The sequence below is a fragment of the Miniopterus schreibersii genome (assembly GCF_964146895.1).
Source record: "Miniopterus schreibersii genome assembly, chromosome: 1".
Taxonomy (NCBI): Eukaryota; Metazoa; Chordata; class Mammalia; order Chiroptera; family Miniopteridae; genus Miniopterus; species Miniopterus schreibersii.
Genome location: NC_138101.1, coordinates 91,045,728 through 91,060,286, shown reverse-complemented (window position 1 = coordinate 91,060,286; position 14,559 = coordinate 91,045,728). Strand labels below are relative to the sequence as shown.

At 44.4% G+C, this 14,559-nt stretch overlaps 1 protein-coding gene across 4 annotated transcripts in view; it reads left to right on the top strand.

Moving 5' to 3' along the window:
• The first annotated feature begins 2,828 nt into the window (after positions 1 to 2,828).
• The window catches only part of LOC308557921 (cyclin-Y-like protein 1), a 50,118-nt gene continuing 38,387 nt past the window's right edge, over positions 2,829 to 14,559 (top strand). The window contains exons 1-3 of one of the 4 annotated variants that reach the window (XM_081138822.1): positions 2,829 to 2,936; positions 4,758 to 4,853; positions 7,378 to 7,570. The gene's annotated coding sequence lies outside the window, so the exon portion shown is untranslated. Of the gene's footprint in view, positions 2,937 to 4,757; positions 4,854 to 4,972; positions 5,049 to 7,377; positions 7,571 to 14,559 lie in introns of those variants that run through there. The other 3 variants (XM_081138824.1, XM_081138821.1, XM_081138823.1) reach the window with 3 other exon arrangements.

Genomic DNA, 14,559 nt, shown 5'->3' with positions numbered 1-14,559 from the left:
CCAGCTTTTTTAGCAGCCAACCAAGGGAAAATCCCCCAGGTCGCCTGGCTCTCATACTCAACAGGGAATGCACTTGAGTCCCACAGGACCACAGCAAACAAAGAATGGGTGCAGGAGCACCACCTCACAGCTATACTCCTGGACACAGATGGAGCAGGCAAAAATGCCCATCTTTAAGTTTCTCCCTGGAAGGGACTTAAGTACACACCTTCCCAGCTGCTACCTGAGGGTTCAGCTTCTAATCAGCCTGCATCCAGATGATTATTGCAATCTTTCCCCTTTGGGACACTGATATAATGATGCAAGTCCTAGCTACTTCTTCACAATTATATTGTATCATCACACTGTATGGTTCTGCTATATTAAATTATATGTAAGTCCTTGAACAAGTCCTTTTTGTTTAAATTAATAATGCTTTCTCTCTCCGAATGCCTCTCAGGACCCCTTCACCTAAAGGTGTTATTTCAGGACTAATTTCAGATTGTTAGTACTTCTGGAAAGCCTCTGAGTTCATAAGTAGAGCATTCCAGAATATACTGGAGAGCTTACCTTTCCAAAGGAGAAATTTTCTTTTTGGGAATAAATAATTTGAAATCTCTACTCGCTACTTCCCCAAATTCCCACATCACTGAGTCAACAACTCAGTGGCTATCCCTTAAACAATCTCTTTAATCTGCTTATATCTATATTCTTTCATTTTTTTCTACCCCTCTCCTCAGTGGGTTCAGGATCAGTGGGAGAGGTAGCAGAGAAGCCAAGTGTTAGGGAAAAACTTCCTTACCCTAGCAGGTGAAGAGATGGCTCAGCACCAAGGACAGGGGCACGAGAGCCAGTCCAAACTTACTTGCCTGTCTTCTCTTCCCCATCAATATTTTTTTAGTCACTCCATGATTGTGTTCCTTAGGTTAAGAGCTCCCCTTCACTGCTGAGTTTATCTCTATCATAGTTGACACCTTATATTGAAATCACTTGTTTCTTATTTATCTTCATTACCACACTTAACACAATCTCTGGAACATAGTAGACTCAGTAAATTATCCATGAATTAATCAATGAATCAACCAATAAACAAATAGATTTCAGAAAAAGAAAGGGTAAAATCTTAGGACACACTTAGATAAAACAAGTATACAAGGAAGAAAAAGTCATATATTTGTTATTAGCCCTTCAGACATCAGTTCTCAACCCTGGCTGTTCATTGGAATGATCTGTAGAGATTATTAAAAATGCAAAATCCAAGATGCTACTCCAGAAATGTAAACTATGAATCTTGAGAGTGTGGGTGTGGCATGTGTAAGGGAGTGGCAGACAGATGATATCCAAGGACATGAAATAATTTATTTTATATATAGCTTTAAGTGCTGCTATCCTAGGGAGGAATTAGGCCTTTTGGAAGGGCGGAAGCTCCAGCTGTGTTTATATGAGGAACAGGACTCAATCTTTTCAGCTAGGTTAAAAGGAAATAAACAGAGACTATCTCTTTATGCTGACATCTGCTAATCTCTCACTCCTGGTGTAACAGTGCTGGTAAAGTTATTCTTTCAGGTCTTCCCCTTCCTACCTGCAGCCTCCAAGTACACAGGCCTCAGAACCACTTCACTTCCCAGGTGGAGCCAGTAGCTCAGGGAAGGTCCACTCTGCTTCAACTAGGGAATCAAAGAAAGGCCAAAAACAGCACAGTGGACATGAGAGGAAATCCATTTCAGTTTTTAATTTCCATTTTGTTTGTTTGTCTTGTTTTGTTTTACCAAACTTCACTTTCCAGGCTCTTTGTAGAATTAGCTGCAAAAAGTTCTCATCAAAATGTGAGTGCTAAACATGTTTCATTAAAAGTTGAAAGCTCCTACATTTATAAGTAACTTGAACTGCCAAGCACATTTCAATTATTTCAATTAAGGCAATCTGATTTCCTTTCTTTTTGTCCAGAAACAGTAAATTTTAATTTTAAACACCTATGTAGAAGGCTTTCTGTCAGATTTTCCACAGATCTGGAACCTTTATTAACTGGCTTCATTATTTGATTCAATTCTGAAAAATCCTTTCTGGGTCTCTAATTACATCCATCGGTATAGCAGGTGCCCAGTCTTTCCCTTGAGTAGCGTATGGTCCGGTTAAAGGATGCAGGGCTGGCCTCAAGTGGGATGAATAGAGACGCTGTCCACCCTCTTCATCACTCTTTTGCCAAACCAAGGAGCTTCCTGACTTTTATGACATAACTCTCCTGATCAAAAACAATTCGTGTGACAGATCTTCAAGGCAGCTTTCTTTTTGTTTTTTCATTGAAAAATTTTTTGATTTATTAGCTGTCATGTTGTTTAAAACGTGTGTTTTAAATTTCTTATTAATATGGCATAAGAGTTGTTCCCTTGCAGGAGAATATTCAAACTCTAAATATTAGAATCCGTTTGAAAAGATAACATTGGATAATATGCTGAATTCTTCAGTGTATTTGAAACCATTTAGAATTATAGAAAAATGTATATCTCCTTCAGTTAATATTAAATATATATTTCCTTTCTTTAAAACTAAAAATAAATTGTCTACATTCCAGATCTTTTCAGGAAGATTAACCTTCAAAATATAACAAAAACTTTGCCCCCCCTGCAAACATTTAGTGCCCGCACCTGAGCCCCTGGAGCGTGCACAGGCCCCGCCCTCACTGCCCCCTCTGGGTGCCTGGAACCCGCACTTGCCCCGCAGCGCGCCCACCGCTCCTCCCGCAGTCGCCCCTCCCCCAGCGGCCGCGGTCGGTTGGTGACCTTAAGGGGCCCGAGCGCAGTCCCCGCCCAGCCCCGCGCGGCTGTGGGCGCCGGACGGAGGGGCCCCGGGCGGGAGCCACGCAGGGGCCGGCTCGCAGCCGAGAGTGCGGGCTTGGTGCGGGGGAGGGGCGCTGAGCTGCACAACCTCTGACCTGAGCCTGGGGGAGACGCCGCGGGGTGAGTACAGGCGGCTGCACGGGGAGGCGGGAAGGCGCCCCCGGGGGGGGCTCCCCTTGGCCTTCCTGGGGGGGGGGGCGGCGGAGAAGGGGCTCCCAGCCGCGGGGGAACCCCAGCAGCCTGCACCTGCTCCTGTGCCTGCCCGCCAAGGGCGCTGGCCAGGGCGGTTTTGCGGGCGCCCTGCCTGGGCCCCTGGGAGCTGCGGGAGCTGCACCGGGTGCTGCGGAGGAGGCGGCCCGCCCGCCCCACTCCCTCCTGCAGGGGGGCTGGGGCGCGGGAAGGGGGGCTTGGAAAACCCGCTGCCCGGGGCGCCCCAGGCACGGACCAGCTGGGCCTGTGCCTCTGCCTGGAGACCTGCTTTCGCATCCCTGCCAAGTCCAGGTCCCTCAGGGTCGCCCCACACGCCCAGCCAGGCCGGCTTCAGGAATCGGGTAACTCTTGTTCCCGTTCATCCCACCTAATGAACGTTCCTCTCCATCAGCAGCAACACAGGTACAAAGTCCTTGAGAAGTAAGACAGGGGCTGCCCTGAGTGCACCTCCCAGCGCCAGCTCCGCTGGTGGGGGCGCCGGCCTCTCACAGGCAGGGTCCTAGTAGCTCCTGTTCTGTGCTTGAGGCTGCCAAGAGCCTTTTCTTCCTGGGACAGTATCAGCAAGAAATTCAGTCCACTAAGCACACTTCAGTTAGAAACAAAGCTTTGCCTGAGCGGGTTTGGATTAAAGTCCAAGAAGCCTATGCAAATAAGCAATAAATAAGAGGAATCTCCGAGTAAAAGAGTTGGACACAAGTGTGGAGGGAAAAGCCCTGGGGAGATTCATAACATGAGCCATGGCACCACCTGCACCCAGAGCGCCTGGCAGCCCAGGGGTCCTCACAGTCCCACCTTGGGGAGCAGGCCCAGAGCGGCTCAGGAGGAAGGTCTCCACTTAGGGAGAAGCATAAGCACATGGAGACAAGGTAACGCCTGCGACTGATTGTCAGGGTCATCTGTAGGCACCTACCTTACGCACACAAGTTTATTGAGTTATTAGTAATATCATGCAACTTATTTTATAAAACAAGAGTTTTGCCATTTCTCTGTTCAAAGTAAAAATTGGCAAGAGTAAACATTAACTTGTTTTGCTGGGTGGATCGGGGTCTCCAAGACCCCAGGTTTGCTGATTCCGTAGCAGATTCTTGGCTTTGATTTATTGCAGGGAAAGGAAAAGGCACAATTTGCAAAGGCTCCAGGGGAGAAGTCCCGGGCTATCAGGCGTTGTCTCCCAAGGTCCCCTCTCAGGGGAGTCACAGGGGAGCACTTAACTCCCAGCACCCAGTTCTGGGACACCTGAAATGCTGCCAGCAGGACTCAGTGGCCCTAGATTTTGTTGGGGGCCCATCGTCTGGGCATCCCATACCAGCATACAGCCAAGGTCCAGACCCACAAGGAAAGCCCGTGTTTCATACAAACCACATTGTTTGTACAAACTGTTTAGGCACAGGGGGCTCCTCTAAACTAAATGTGGTGGGAACCCTCTGGAAATCTAAGTTCCCAGGTGCCGGCTGGGCCAGCCTCTGGGACGGCCTTCGGAGGACAGGGCGGCCAGCTTACAAGTCTGGCCTGGTTGTTTCAAGGGTGTTGGGGACGGAGGAGTTTAAACCTGTTACTTAAGTCAGTTTATCTGTAGATTTTCTTTCCCTTATTCTGTGTACAATCAAAAGGTGGCTAATTTTTCTCTCACGGTTGGGTTTTTCCAAACATAAAATTAATGAACTGAGTATTTTATTTTATTTTATTTTATTTTATTTTATTTTTTGAAATATGTTTTTATTTATTTTACAGAGAGGAAGAGAAAGGGAGAGAGAGAAACTTCGATGTGAGAAATATCAATCAGTTGCTTCTGTACACGCCTCAGTTGGGATCTAACCTGCAACCGGGGTATGTGCCCTGACCAGGAATTGACCCAGCGACCTTTTGGTGCATGGGACTACACTCAACCAACTGAGCCACAGAAGCCAGGGCAACTTAGTTATTTATTGAGCACTGTGTGCCAGTTTCTCTTGTAGGCTCAGGAAATTCCGCTGGAGCAAGACAAATACTCAACTTTGAAGCCTCAGTTTTGAACTGGGGCGGGTTATTTCTTTTTTTTTTCTTTCAATGTATCTTTATTATTGAAAGTATTACACATGTCCTCTTTTTCCCCCCATTGATCCCATCCCCTCTGTACCCCTTCCCCCAGGCCTTCACCCCACTATTTTCTGAGTTCAAGGGTTATGCAAAGATGCATATAAATTCTTATGTTAATCTCTCCCCACCCACCGACCCCCATCTGTTTTCCCTGGGAGATTCTTCAGTCTGTTCCATGCCTCTATGTCTCTGAATCTACTTGGTTCATTGGTTTATTTTGTTCATTAGATTCCACATGAGTAAGATCATGTGACACTTGTCTTTCTCTGACTGGTTTACTTCACTTAGCATAATACTCTCCAGATCCCACCATGCTGTCTCAAAGGGTAAGGGATCCTTCGGTTTTACAGCTGCATAGTATTCTGTGGTATAAATGTCCAAGAAGATACTTGATGGGATTTCAGTCTTTTTCAACTTGTAGAGACTTGTTTGGTATCCTAACATATGGTCTATCTTCGAGAATGTCCCATGTGTACTACAGGAGAATGCATGTTCTGCAGCTTTAGGGTGAAATGTTCTGTAAATATCAGTTAAACCCATCTGATCTAGTGTGTCATTTAGAGTCACTGTTTCCTTGTTGATATTTTGTCTGGAAGATCTATCCAGTAAAGTGAGTAGGGTATTAAATTCCCCTACTATGATTGTATTTCTTTCGATTTCTCTTTTAAAGTCTTCTAGAAGTTTTTTTGGGTTTTTTCCTGCATCTGTGAGTGTTTTGTTCTGAGGTGGGTCTCATGTAGACAGCATATATTTGGGTCTTGTTTTCTTATCCATTCATCTAGCCTATGTCTTTTGCTTGGATCATTTATTCCACTTATATTTGTTATTATTGATAGGTATTTGTCCATTGCCATATAATTTCTTTATGCCTGTGTTTTGCATTCTATATTTCAACTTCTCATTACAACAGTCCCTTTAACATTTCTTGCAGTGCTGGTTTGGTGGGGATACATTCCTTTAGCCTTTTTTGTTTGGGAAGATCTTTATTTCATCATCTATTTTTTTGTTTTTAATATATCTTTATTGATTTCAGAGAGAGAAAAGGAGAGGGAGAGAGAGAGATAGTAACATCAATGATGAGACAGTCATTGATCGGCTGCCTCCTGTTCGCCCCCGAATGGGACTGAGCCTGAAACGGGGGCATGTGCCCTGACTGGGAACCGAGCCCCAATTGCCTGGATCCTAGGTCGACACTCAACCACTGAGCCATGCCCAGCCGTGCTTCACTAACTATTTTGAATGATAGCCTTGTGGGATAGAGTATTCTTGGTTTCAGATCCTTGTTTTGCATTACCTTGAATACCTGATGATATGGAGTTCAGAATACTGATTATAATGATGCTCAACAGCATGAAAAAAGATACAGAAACTATGAAGGAAATTAAGAATGACATAGTAGAAATAAAATAAAAAAACATTGGAAGGAATGAACAGCAGATTAGGGGAAGCTGAGGATCGGATCAGTGAATTAGACGACAGGGTGGAAAAAAATCACTCAATTAGAGAACCAAAAAGAAAAACAATTAAAAAACAGGAATATAGTTTAAGAGAGCTGTGGAACAACATGAAACCTAAGAAAATTTGCATCATAGTGGTGCCAGAAGAGGTTGAACGTAAGCAAAGGTTAGAGAACCTGTTTGAAGAAATAATGGCAGAACCTGTCTCTAACCAATGAAAGAAAAAGTCACACAAGTTTAGGAGGCACAGAGAGTCCCAAGCAAGAAAAACCCAAAGGTGCCCACACCCAAACACATCATAATTAAAATGCCAAAAAGTCCAAGGCAAAGAGAGAATCTTAGAGGTGGCAAGGGAAAACAAGCTGTTACCTACAAAGGAGCTCCCTTCAGCTGATTTCTCATCATAAACTACAGGTCAGCAGGTTATTTCTTTTTAAAGGGGTATATTAAAGCCAGCTAGCCAGCTAGATACCATTAAATATGTGATGCACATACACCTCACTGAACTCACCAGAGAGACGGGCATTTTTTCTGCTGATACTTATTTAATAAACTTACTGAACACCTAAAAGGAAATGAAAAGGAAGGAAAGGAAAAGAAAAAAACCCTCCTCTAACACTGCAGGCCTGTCTTAGAACTGGACTCATAAAATGCCCCGAGATTTGGGACTGTAATCACAGTGGACCTTTGGGGCTGACACTGACCTGTCCAATAAACATTAATGCCCTGATGGTGTGGCAAACTAACACCCTTATTATTTTTTCAGAGCATCATATCAAATAAATTAAAATTCCCATGTCAATTGACTCACTTGGCAGAAAGAAACCTACATGATGTGAGAAGAGGGAAGATGGGAGAAGAATTCAGAAGGCTTGGAAAGGGACAGGTGGAAGAGGCACCGGACAGTTTACTGAAATGTGAATATCAACATCATCAAATGCCCTACTTCCTAACAAATCCGGATTATAATTTTCTGAAGTTGGGAAGGAGAGTTGTTCCCCATCAAATCAGGTGTAGTAATTCTTAACATTTTTGTTACGTATGCCTTTGAGAATATGACGATGATGATCAGCTCAGCTCAGGAAAAATATGCATATTACTTACACACAAAATCCTTTTCTGTAAGAACCACTCGTTATAATACTCAGGCTGGACCCCTATTAGTCACAATACCCATGTTCTATGTAATCCTGATCACTTGACTGCGGGAAAATCTTTCTTCTATGTAACCTAGTTTCATTTTATAGCTTAAACCTCTCTCCGCTGTTCCTGTCCTGTTTGCTTCAGAAAAGATTATTACAGACCTGCTGGTATAAAATTTTCACTTATGCTTACAAAGGGCTATGAAATTTTATCATGATTATTCCTGAAGTTGAAACTTTTCTAATCTTTCCTTACATATTGTGGCATATAGGGCTAGCTACTTTCCAATAATCACTTTTCTCTTCTGTCTTACTTAGTGAGCTATATGATTACATTTTTCGAGCCTCTCTTGCAGCTAGGTGTGGCCATGTGACTAGGCTTTAAGGCAGTAATATGTAAGCACTGTGCCATATGGATATTCTGAAAAAAATCTCCCTTATCATTTTGCCCTGCTGTCTGGAATGAAGACAGAATAGCTGGAGATCAATAGCCATCCTGAGCCATGAGTTTGTGGTGTGATGGGCAACACTGTGTGTTGACCCTTCTACTAGAAATAAATTTTATGAGAATAGGCACCTTGTTTATCTTGGTGAAAGCAACATCCCCAGCACCTAAAAATGCATGTAGGCTGTGGTAAAGGCTCAGGTATTGAATGGGTATTGAATGAATGAATGAATGAATGAATGAAGTGAGTTCACACCAGACCATGTAAAACACTGATCATAAAGTCCTCCCAGGGGATATTCAGCCATCAGGAGCAAAACCAAGGTCTCCGTTTCTGTCACAAAATCAAACTCTGCCCTAACTCAAATCATATCACTCCTATTCACTTCCCTTTGCTCTCCCTGATTTGCTACTGTTATAGAAGTAGAGGATTTTTTCTTACTGCTCTGCAATGTTTTCTTTAAACAAAATGTTTTAAAATCTACTTTCCTAATAATTGTTTCTATTATTTTTTGGCTTAACAAGTTTAAAATTCTTTAATATTCAAGGTCATGCATTTCTTTTTGTGTGGATCTGTTGATAAATGCAGGCACTACTTTGTCACATAAACTTAGGCATCCATCAAGTGTACAAGAGTCATCCAGAATGGTATCTAATGACATTCCTAGGACGTTAGACAATAATATTATCACCATGGAATTCGTTCACTAGGTCCTAAGGATTTAACTCCATGTTGTTTACTGAAACTGAACTTCATCGAGCCCTTTCCCACTCACTGTGGTCTCTAAGTTTTAATACATCGCTTGTTCTTGTCACTAAACCTTACTTATATCTTTTAAACTATTAAATATTAGTAATCTCTGCTTCTCTGATTTTTGAGCTGACCTTTCCCTCCTGCTGTCCTTTTAATAAAGGGGAACACTCCCTCTGCTCCTTTTTATTTTTTTGGCACATGTGTGATTAAAGGGCTTGTAAAAGTTCACACTTTTTTCAGTTACATGTCATTTTTGTCTTAAATTTTTCTCTACTCTTCTCCAAAAGTTGGTGCTATTCCTGTTAATTATTTGAGGAAATAATTAGCCTTCTCTTCTACTTCTGTGACATCTATTTATAGTAGAGCCCCTTGGTTTTGCTCAAATTTCTTTTGAACCCATCCACCTTTGAGGAAAGATGATATTTGGGTTTTGTTGGGTACTTTCAGCTTTTCTGAAGTGCACACTTCTCGACACCTCCCCCTCTCCCTCCGAGAGGCTTTTCCTGTCGGAGCCTATTAAAATAAAGACAGAGGTCATCCGACGAGCTCTTCCTAAGTCTCCCCTCTACCAAAAATGTCTCTGTGGCCGCACAGGTCCTGCTCCCTCCTGGCGTCTCTGGCCTTCCAGAGCTCGTCCATCACTGCTCTGAGTGTGTCCCTCCTGCTCACGGGGGCCTTGCTCCCGTCATTCTCCCAGCTCCTCTGACTTCTGTTTTTTTTTGCATTGGCTCTTATGCTTTAACATATAAATATACATGTATTTTTCATCTAAGAATAAACATATCCTAGCAGTGTCTTTCCCTCTCACTACTGCCACATCTCTCTTCTCAGCCAAATGCTCAGGAAGAGAAGCCCTCAGTTGCTGTCTTCCCTTCCTCGCTTCCTGTTCACTGCTTCACCCCGATGCCATAGCCAATACATTTGTAGCTTTCCTGCCCTCCTGACAACATTGGACTTGGTTAGGCAATTATGTATGGAAGCTGAGACCGGGCCAGGCCTGTGCCCTTGGTAAGGGGGTGGAGTGGCTGCAGGGCAGGGAGGGGGCATCCTGAACCACTGCCTTCCCTGTAAGGTGGGGGCCTGGATGGAACTCTGGGCGGAATGGGTCCCTCGTAACCAGGTGACCTCGGAATGTGCTCTGGTTGGCTGGTGCCAACCAGGTGAACTGCCTTCAGTTGAGAAGCAGCTGTGGAAGGAGGAGGAGCTTCGGCTGTGCTCTCTTCTTGCGGTGGCTGTGATTCTCAGCAGTTGTCTGATCTCCACACCTTTGGACTAAGTCAGGCTGCTCGCCGTCCTCACAGACTAGTCAGCTCAGTGGAGGCGGTCACAGCTGACAGCAGCGGGGGGCAGCAGCAGGGGCACAGCCAGGCCTTGAGCCCTGCCCAGGGCCTGGCAGCCCAGTGGCCCCTGTGCTGTACAGGGCTTTGGCACTGTTGGGAGTTGGGGGGTGGGACTGTTGAGTGAAGGCAGTGACAGCAGCAAGGAGTGAAGGGTCCTCATGGGGAACAAACTGTCCTGCTGCTGCCTGAAGCCCAATGCCAGCCCCAAGCTGGGCCAGCACTCTGGAGGGCGGCCTCGGGAATATGAGACTCCTGTGTATGGGGGGGGCTCCAGGAACTCAGTGGCAGAACCACCAGCCACGGCTGCCATGGAACTTGACAACTTGCATTCCCTGTTCTGTGATGGCCACCCTATCCTGCGCCTCAGTGACGTGGAAAAGCCCGATGGTAAGGAGGTGGCGGGTGTTCACTGCTCTCAGAAGTACCTCTGTCCTGTGCTGACCCCAGGGTCCCCTAGCAGGGAGCCACCCCCTCAGGCTCCTTGCCTGGAGCCGGCTTTCATGGAGCTGGCTCTTCCTGGCATCCCCACCCCTTATTCCCTTCCAGTCCTGTCTGGCCAGTTTCCTTCCCTCTTCACTACCCAAATGCCCAGTTCTTACTCCCAACCCAGCCTGAGACACTCCAGTCCTTGGCCCTTCCTGTTTATGCCTCTGTTTAATGTCTCGTGGGCCTCTGTGAAGACTTTTGGGTATATTTTCTCCTTTTTGTCAGTGAAAACTTGAATACCGCAATTTCAGAGTATCCATCCCATCTCCCTCTCCTTACTTATCCGTAAGGTTCTTAATTGAACGAACCAGGTAGGGGCTGGGGATACCCTGGCTCCCACCTGTTAAGATAGTTGATACTCAGGATAGTTCAACTGCAAAGATGTTAGAGTTTATTATTTCAATTCAAAATAGACAACTGACATGGACTCTACGTGGTGGTCTTAAGTAGGCTGTGTTCAGTTGTCTGCCTAGAAGCTCCTTTATTCCTCCCAACTGTAATTTGAATACAGAGGGAAATGGTGGGAGAGGGACTTGAAATTACTGAATGATGTGTAATATGCTGCCAGTGCTACCGAGAATACTATTTTGGTTGGTTGTTGTTTTACACAAAGGAGAACCCTCTGAGTCTGATTAATTTATTTACTTTGACACAAATATATCTTCAGAACGTTCGTCTCCATGGCGCCCTCTAGGTCCTCTTCCCTCCTGCAGGGAGATTCCTGTCTAACTGTAGGAATGTTGAGGTACAACTTCTGAAGACCAGGTGCCTAAAGGGGGGTGGGGGGGTAGAGGGAGGAGAGAGGGAGGGAGAAGAAGTACTTGCTGGAAAATAAGCCTGATGACAGTGTAGCTAATGGAGACTGGTTTTGAAGTAGAAAACATTCTTTCACAAAGATGTTAAAACCCCATTGGTCCATTTGTTTCATGTAAATGCCAGAGATTATTTCATAGAGCAAATGTACTATAGCTCTTATTCTATTTAAACTTTAGTTGAGCTTTTAATTTCTTTAAATGTTAGAATAATTAGCCGTGTGAATTCACCCAGATGGTGCACATGGCTTTGTAACTGAAAAGTACTCGCTTTTCAGAATATTCAAATATTGTGAAATAAATGAACAAATTACGTGAATTAGTTAAGTGTACCTTTAAACACGAGGGAAGTAAGTACCTGTGAAAACTTCTGCTCGCTCTGCTTGGCGCTGCCAGATAAGCCCCTGAGTGATTTTATAAACCAGTTAGTGTATGGGTAGTGTTGGATGAGAGGCTAAAGAGGACCTTGATTTAATTCTTTTAAGGTGTACAACTCCCTTCCATGTGTATCTCCTTTGGCCCTTCTAACTGCAAATAAGGCCCATGTGTACTCTCCCTCCATTGCTGCCGAGGAAACCGAGACTTAGACTGTGAAGTGACTGTGGCACAGCTGCTGAGCAGAAGAGGCTGACATGCAGGTGGAAATGTGCCAAATTCAGTTTCTGTGGTGCTTACAAACTCTTTAGATTGCAGCTTATATTTCATATTTCTCCATAAAGTGAGCCCATTTTAACTTCCTCCCGTCGTGATTACTCCCGTTTGAAATCACTGTATACAACTCAGAAGCAACGGCTGCTCCCCCTGTGTCTATAAACTCATCACAGTGGGTAAGAGTCAAAGTAGAAGTCACGGGGGACCAGGAATTTCCCCGGGTGCGAGTTGCTGTGTTTTAAGGAGTGTGTTCCGACGGCCTCGATGGAAGCCGACAGAGCTCTGGACGCAGAGGGACCTTGGGAGAAGCTGGTGAGAGGGCAGGTCAAGGACCAGGGAGTGAGCACAAGCCTATAGTGAGTAATGTAAACCAGAGAAGCTGGAAATACAGGGTTCACAGTATAGAATTGCCTTTTATGTTTAATGTGATAGATTTTCTATTTCAAATTGTTTTTAATTTTGAAGGGACATTCAATAACGTGATATGAGAAACCTCAATTTCAGCATTTGCCTGTTATTAAGTTTCCATAGAAACAAGGTGAAAATGGCAAATGTAAAGTCCAAGGACACTGAGAATTTGCTTTTAATGTCTGTATTTCAGACAGTTTTACATCAATTTCCCTGGAAATAGGAAATACTTACTTAGATGTAAAACATTCTGGCTTTTCTGTGATGGAGAATTGAACCATGTGCCTCTTACACAGAATCACGCTTGAATGATGCTCTGCCTTGTTCTTCTGGAACAGAAGGTGGTTTCTTGAAGTCATTTCCAGGGTATACTCTTAAGAGCCTAGTACAGATTTCAGACAGACTTAAAAGAATTTGTATAGCACCTTGCCTTTATCTAACAGTATATCAAATATAACCGGTGGTGGCCTCAGTAACAGGAAAAAGACACTAAGGTCCTGTCATGCAGTGTTGTTATTACTCACCAACTGCTCACATAGCCTTTCGTGTCCTGACCTCATGAGCTTTGCTAATTTGCTGGCTCAAGGTGCTCTCTCAGGGGACCCTTCCTCCCTCTGCCCCTGAGGGGTGCATAGGAAGGAACTGGCAATACTATGAGGAAAAACCTCTGGGCAGCAGATCTTCACTCTTTCCAGGTGCTATTTTAAACCCTCTTTTTTTGGTGACAATATTAATAAGCATTTGATGTAAAAGATTGGAAAATACAGAAAAGTCACTCGCTTATGCTGAGAACACCCAGAACGTTTATTAATATTTCGGTGTTTATTCTTCCTGAACCTTTCGTACGCATATAAACATAACATTTGATTCTAGAAAAATGAAATCATTGTTTGTATGCTGCTTTATAGCTCTTTGTTATAAAGAGAAGTAATGACATAAAGCCCCTGGACCTGTGCCTGACCCCTGGAGGGCGCTCCAAGGGGTATTTCTATGCAACTGCGTGGAGCTCTGCTGCAGGCCTTTTCATAACTGTCCCTGTACCTTCAGATGGTTGGAGCATCACTCAGGTGCCCAGTCTTTAGGATGGGCCATTGTCCAAAGTGAAACCATACACACTCCCATTATAATGCTTTATTCTGGGACCCAGATGAAAACAGATGCATTGTACTGACCTGTAGACTTCAGATGGTATGCTTTCTTATATCTTGATTAGGATGTCATTTTGCAGTTAAGGTATTTTAACACTAAATGTTCTTATCCCAAAGTAAAGTCACCATTGGTTTTTCACTGGACAGCAGAACTTCTCTTTTAGGTTTTTGGGGGATTTTGTGTCTCTAATTCTGAGTAAATACGCTAAGATCTGAAAGAAGTGCTGATCTTAGATGATAAATCAGAAGATTGCATTAGGTAAAATCTTAGGAGTTATAAGAGAATTGGGAGAAACTTAATTGACTTGGGGTACACTGAAATAGTTAGATATTTACTGGGCACCATTCCAGATGCAGGACAAACAGTGATACTCAAGGCCAGGCTCCCACCCTAGCAAAGGTTTCTACATTCTAGAGGATCCTAGGGGTGGACAGCACATGGACAGTCAAGAAAGTCAGGGTTAAAGACGGCTGCTCCCTTTAGTGACACTGAGCCGGTCTGAAAATGAGAGAGCCCTGTGAACACGCTCCAGGCAGGTTCCTCAGGTGGTGGTGCGCAGAGTGCAGGCCACGAACAGCAGGCCTGGGGGGGGTTGCTGCGGAGACTGACGGGCGCCGGGAGGAGGAAGGCAGTGCGTTCAGACCTGCATGCCGGTGGGCCTTGACAAAAAATACGAATTTTAGTCTAGTAATGGGAAACCACTGGAGGATTATATGTAGGGAAATGATGCTAATTGTATAAAGAGAGAGAGAGAGGAACAGCGAGGGAGAGAGAGAGAAGCTGTAAGGGCCTAAAATGGGCTGAGTTAAGGAA